This window comes from Poecilia latipinna, unplaced genomic scaffold (genome assembly GCF_001443285.1).
Source record: "Poecilia latipinna isolate Pla-1442-1.1 unplaced genomic scaffold, P_latipinna-1.0 Scaffold465, whole genome shotgun sequence".
Lineage (NCBI taxonomy): Eukaryota > Metazoa > Chordata > Actinopteri > Cyprinodontiformes > Poeciliidae > Poecilia > Poecilia latipinna.
Window position 1 is genome coordinate 350069 of NW_015113081.1, and position 7202 is coordinate 357270.

Below are 7202 nucleotides of genomic sequence, written 5' to 3' on the forward strand. Positions count from 1 at the left end.
ACCCTTTGTGTTTTTTTAAAAAAAAGTTTGGGTTTTTTTAAGGGATAAAAAAAGGAGGAAAAAAAATTAAAAAATTTTTTTTTTTTTTTTTTTTTTTTTTTTAGGTGATCAATTGTAATTTTCTCCAAATACAAAGTTATTTGAAAAATACATCAGTAGTATTGTTCTTTAGGGGTTATCTGATGTCACAATATTTTTTTTACCTGCCAGAGTCGTCTGGTCAGTCGGCATGCTTTTTTATCTGTCGGCCATATTGGATTTAACAAAAATAATTTCTTGCATTTGCAGCTGATGGCCAGTAGTTGATGGTGTATTTTATGATGCATTAGTGTCCACTTCAGTGGTCTGTGTGCATTTATAACATAAAAATCCACAAGAAGCACAAGAAAATTGGCTTTTAGGTAGCTGTCCACTGTGGTGACCACTATGCTTGAAAGGGCTAATAAAAAACGTATTTTAGCATACTGAATTTATATATAAGATTATACTGAACTTTTTAAGATAGAGTAGCCCTAACCATGATAAATACAGTATTTTTGAATTGACTATAATTTGTTTTCTTGGCTCCAAAAGTCAACTGAAAAGGCCACAATCTTCCACATGCACCAGTGTTTTATTGATCTGCTTCATTTGGTTGTTAACCATGAAGACTCGACTTTTTTTGTTGCATCCATTTGTAAGTTGCTACATTGTTCTGCGGTTGTCGTCTTTAGACATGACCTTGAACATTCCTTCACTGCTGGCCCTTGAAATGGATACCAAATTTCCTCTTTCTTGATCAGAAAATAAGCCATTAGCATTATTCTCATTACAGGTTTAGCACTGAAATCAGACACAGAATCAAAGACTTTTGTAATGTGGATAATGACAGACAAAATGCTCCTGACGAGGCTTAGAAACACTTTTCTGCTTCTATTATGTCATTCCGCCCGACTGTGGAAAAGCTCCTGATTTTTCTGGCCACCTTCATGCTGTGGAAATAAGCTTCTTTTACAGATTCTGACATGTTGATTACTTTATAGACTAAAGGGAAAAATTACCCTTCACTTCAGTTTCCTTCAAGATTTGTATTGTAGTTGAAAAAGCAGACAAACTTTCTAAAGGAAATTGTACAATGTTCACGTGAAGGGAGAGAAAAAAAGCATTAAAACCGCAACTTTACTGGTTGAACAATGACATTGTACTCAATAATTGCATTAAAATTGATATTTACCTTGATGGCACACAAGAGGGAGGTCCGTGTAACCCCCTGCCATCTCACTCAAGGTGCCACACAGGTTACAAAAGCCTGTTGCTAAGCACTCTGGGAAATAGTTTTTGACCTAAAAACCCTCATTTACATACTTATTCTTAGAAATATGACAAAATTAATAAGAATTTAACAACTTACTACTGCAAATTTATCTTACATAAACTCACATTTAAGTTCAAACTCTAAAATCTTCAAGATTTCTTTGACTTTATTATCTAAAATTGACTTTTTTGAGCTTTACGTGATGTTATAATGTTATTCCCTCATCAAAAACGTACCTGGAATGTTGCTTTGATTTTTTTCATGCATGTTTGAGAAATCCTTTATTTCTCCACGTCAACCATTCAGCTGTGCAAAACGCTTGGGTGGACTTAGCCCCGCCTTCGAGGCGCAGCTCCTCCTCTGAGCTGCAGTTTTCAACCTTCTGAGCTTCCGCCACACGGATCAGCCCTCCACTACAACTCTCCCGCTCAGCTCCTTCAGACTAGCTAGCAGTAATTAGCAAACACCTAATGGAACTGCGTATCTGCTGAGCTCATAATACGAGCTACTTCTCAGTGGAACGCTGGCAAAAACATCGTTAAGGGGTAAATAGAGGATGTTGTAGTGATTTACTGGAGGTGGAGTTTCAGAAAGAGCAAGGGTGTTTAAAAAGACAGAGGCCCAATTTCAAGGCATTAAATTATAAAGTCAAATTGGCAATGGTAGATCAGACTCTAACTCTGAGAGCCAATCCAACCACCTTATGGAGGAAGTTCATCTTAGCCACTTGTACGCAGGGTCTTGTTCATTCACTCATGTCCATATTCCATGACCTTAATGTGTAGGTGAGACGAATTGGTAAACCAAACTCTTTGGCTCGTTCCTCTCTTCACCAGAACAGACAGAAGCCCTGTACCTTTGTGTGCCAGCTATCTCTACAGGAAAATAAGAAACAGGACTGGAGACAAAAGGCAGACGTTTTCTAGATCAACCCACACCGGAGAGAAGCCGCTTTAGTGCCAAGAATGCAGCTCTTGTTTTGAACAGATAAGGAGCAGATTTAAAACACTGGATGTGATTTAGAAATGGACTGGATGGCAAGAGATTCATACAGATACTGTAGGGAAAATGCTGCACCTTGATGAACACTGTAATTATTCTGGTACCTCAATAATAAATGGAATGACTGCAGTATTGTAGCTGTTTAAACATTGCTTTATTGATGTCATAAGGTTCGATTAAGGGATATTCATTTCATTTTGTCCTTGCAGAGTTGTGTAGTTCAGAAAATAGTTTCATTTAACTCGACGTATTCAATCCATAAATGCACACATACACTCAGAGGCCAATCAACCTGACATGCATATTGTTAGATAGTGAGAACGCAGCTGTAGAAAATCTATGGATGCAAAAGATGAACATGCAAATTCTATGCGTGAAGATCCCAAGCCAGGAATTGAACCCAAGACCCCCATTTCTGCACCGACAACTGGACAACAGCACATCGTTCTCAAAATTCACTGAGACTGTCCTGTGTGTAGCATGAATCGAATAAAATGCAGTGCAAACCAAATTCTAGTCAGACTAGGTTGTGTTTTATCGATGGCTGTTGGTAAGAGTTTTGCATAAATTGGCATTGAATAAGATTTAAGTTTACGTTCCTAAACTCAGAACACCAGGACAATGTTGTGTAATTTAACAGTAATAGAGTTGCATCTTTGTGGAACCTACGACCACAATAGTTTCTAGGTTCATGCATCCATATTCTGCAAAATCTAGACATTACCATGGGAACGCCCTGGAAAAGCTGGGATTTGTTTTTGTGTTACATGAACCCTCCTTTAATTACATTTGCAGCAGTTTTCCAAAGGCTTCTTGATTTATTTTAGTTAAAGGTAACTGCACGAGGACCAGAAGAGGAGTTTGTGCCTATGAGGCCCTGCAAAGTGAGGTCTGGCTTTGTCCTGCAGCAAGAACCACAGACCTCCCAGGCAAAGATGTTGCCCTGATGGTAGCATAAACCCGTCCAAAATTCTGATGCACCCACACAGCGTCAATAATACCTCACCACATGAGAACGTCAGCCATGCCCTGGGCTATGAAGCGCTCTCACAGCATCACAGTGGCTGGCCGTTGTGCTGTCTGTCGATACCAGTCCTGATGATCATCCTCATTCTTGGCATGCACAACCCAATAATTTCTCTCGAAAGCGGCAAAAACGGGGAATCTCTGAAGGCCGAGAGTCTGCCTTCAAAGATCTGTGAGGTTACGTAGGGTCAAACCACAGCATCTCAATTGGATCTGAGTCCAGAGTTTGACTAGGCTAGCCAGAAACGTTCGCTTTGGGGTTTTTTTTTTTTAAGTCATCCTTTGGAACAATTTCCAGATGCGTGTTCATTTGTTTAAACATTCATACGCAACTGCAGACACGATGATGGGAATGTCCAGCCATCGTACAGCTCAGGAAAGAGACGGATTCTGTGTTTCAGAGATGAACATGTTTTGGTCCAGATTCAGTCCAGAAAAAAGAAAAACTGACTTATGAAGATGCTGCTGAAGCTGGTAACAGTGTCATCATCCACAGTGAATCATATCCTGTACCAACATGGGCTGAAAAGAAGAAGCTATTAATCCAAAAGAAACAAGAAAAAGACCTTCACATGTCCCGTGGTCTGTACTGTTTGGGCATTATGGTTACATTTTGTGCTTGTAGGCACCAAATGTTGTGGGGCTGTTGGAAATATTGAAGCAACATCTAAAGACATCAGCTAGAAAGTTAAAGCTTATGCGGTGCACAGATTGATATTCCAAATGGACGATATAGCTGAGGAATGTACTAGCAATGCAGAAGAAGCTGATCTGAGTTCCTTCAGTTCTGTTAGAAGAAACGGGCCAGAATACCAGTAAACTACTGGGAGAAACCAGTCCAAAAGTGATGGCAAACTCCTGACTTTGAACATATTAGTAAATAAATCTCTGACTTATTCTTTCTCTCATTTAGAAAACATTTTGGTGATTCTGACCTTACACAAGAGATTTAACTTAAAAAAAAAAAAAAAAAGGTGCATGTCTCGTCTTTTTTGGTTGTACATAAACTTCTGGTTGCATAAAAGATCAGAGCCATGACAGATAAAACTTAACACCGTAGTGTGAACCCGGTCATTTTTGGCACATTTACAAAGTTAAGTGAGGCTCTTCTCCCTGCTCTGTCAGACTGCAGGCAGACTCGTCAGGTGCCAGTCAGAAGCAGCAGGAAACAAAAGTTGAGATAAGCTCTGCTGAGCAATGCCAGGAGCCTGACGTAGTTTGTGTGTGACAACAGTTGCGATGGATATTATCAGGCATCTTTGTTGTAATATTAACGTCAGCCAAAGAAAACAGTCTGCAGGAAGCAATGCGCGAAACAAAACAGAGGGCCCAGTATGACGGCGAGTAGTAAGAGAAAGTGGGCGGAGTTACAAAGAGAGCAGAGAAAACATGCAACCAAAATCAGCAAAATCAGCCTTTTAGTTACAAATAGCAAAGATGAGAATGAGAACAAAGCTGCTTAAAGATGTTACTTGAGTTTCTGATGTTTTCAGGAGGCAGCCCTTCATACTGAACACGTGCTTTATAAAGTTATTATACCCAGGGCCAGACTTCCAGGGCAGTAGCCCAGGGCGTTAACATGTTTTGGGGCAGCCCAAATATTTTTCTTTTTTAATCAATGTATATTTTGAAAACATTGTACTTGAAATAAAACTCACAAGCCATTATCAGGGGAGTTGTACTAATATTTGGGGATTTTTATTAATATAAACGATCTTCAAGTATTTGAAAATAATGAAGTTATAGTAGATTTTTTTTGAAAGTTTTTGTATTAAAACTACCATGCGTCGATGTGTACCCTCTGATATAATATATATTACAATATATTATTTTTATGATTTTATTTAATTTATTTATTACTTTATTTCAAGCCATACAAAAGAAAACTGTGTATAGTATCACTTAGTAGATTAAAAAAGGAACAAAGAATACACATATATTTACACAAACAAATATTTCAATATACATACAGTAAGAACAAGGTATTGCCTTGAGTCATCAAACTCACGTTTTATATACATCATACTGTGTTTAGACATAAACGATAATACATTTAGCTGGAAAAGAAGTGAGAAAAGACGAACATATTTCCTCCTGCTCCTTATTCATACATTTAAAAATTAGGATTTTATGTGACAAAATAGAACAAAAATAGACCGTGATCATTTAAAAAGAAAAGCATTAAAACTGGATTAAATCGTTTTTGAATTATTTTATGAATAAAGATCCGAAAAGCGTGAAGCTCATTTTGTATTCAGCCCCATTTTATACCGATCCAACTGGATACGATCCAGTTAAACCAACTAACTTTATAAAGTAAAGGTCAAAGGTGAATGAACACTTTTTCATACAACCTCATAAACAGCTCAGGACATTTTGTGTCAGATACGAAGGTGTCAGTGGAAATGATAAGACGGATAAATGCTCCTTTCGATGAATATGTGCATGGCAGCAGATTTAATCATCTCTGTATAATGAGCAGCACTGACACCATGTATGGCTTCTTAATAGAGATTGATACATTTAATTAAAGGCTCCCTTGGCCTTTGTCATGCCGAGGATTTCTTTCACGTTGCCATAACAGTACCGTCTTAATGACGGCGAAATGGCAAGAGCAAAGGGGATGAAATCAGTCCAGTCTATCAAGAGCACATTAAAGTAAGTGCGCACTGATTAACCGGCTAGTCACATATAAGTCACACATGTTCTGTAAAACAACACTGAGCCATATGAAAGTATGATTACAGTCTAATGAGGAGAGCCATTTAGGGGGTGCAGATTCCTCGTCCGTTTGTCTGCACATGGATGTTTGCGCTTTTAGTGGTCGCCGCAGTGACAAATGTGCTGCAGAAAACATCAAGAACCGGAGAGTTTTCCAACCTGCTCTTTAGCTTAACAGAGCAGGTTTCTCATTTTAAAGTCAGTTTCCATATGTCGTAAGTCATGCAGAGGTACGAGCGAGCCGTACTGCTGCCGCAAGATGTGGCTCCTTCACTTCCACGTCCGATTGAAGCAAAATATGGTTGGCTTGAAATTGCTTGTATGTTCACAGGGATAACAATAGTTGTCACGTTTTCTTAGAAACTAAAAAAAAATTACGTTAATTTTGCTACGCAGGGAAGGATTTGCTGATACAAAAAGACTTGCAGGCACGCACTTATACCAGTGGACAATTTACCGTGGCTAGATAACTTAACTTACACTGTTGGGTCGTGGAAAAGAGCTGGAGAGCCCAGAAAAAACACACACAGCATGTGGAAACTTCGAACATAAAGACAAAAATGGTCTGAATCTTTTATTCTACACTGATGGTATTTTACAGCCTGCTAGTCATCATGTTGCTGCAGTGTTTGAATCAATCCTCCTGCTTCCTGCCTGTGTGAACCTGGTCAAGTAAGATTATAGAGGAGATTTTTGCAACTCCACACATTTCTCATCTGTCTCTCAAAGTCCAATCAGGTAATTGTTGCCATGTCACTTTGTCTAAATACGTCTAGAATGCTATTGGTCCTGGAAGGTGAGTGCTTAAAGTTTTACATCCTCTCATTTTGAAGATAAAAAAAAGAAAAGCAGTTCTTAGTCACTCGGTCACAAAAATATTGAAGATTACCACCATTTTAAAGTGGTTTGTGTTGCAGGATCATAAGTATATTCATTACACTGAACAGTTTCTGTAAAAAAATAAATAAATAAATATCAACAGCGAGATCTACAAAATCGTTTCTTGATTTGTGAAAACCCAAAAAAAGGGTTTTTCAATGATGACTTGCATAAATGCAGCATTGTATAAAGCATTCAAACCTACAACGAGTTAATCTTCACCGTTCAGAGATTCTTTAAAACACAATTTGTAACTGATGAAACCTTCACGCTGTCTGTA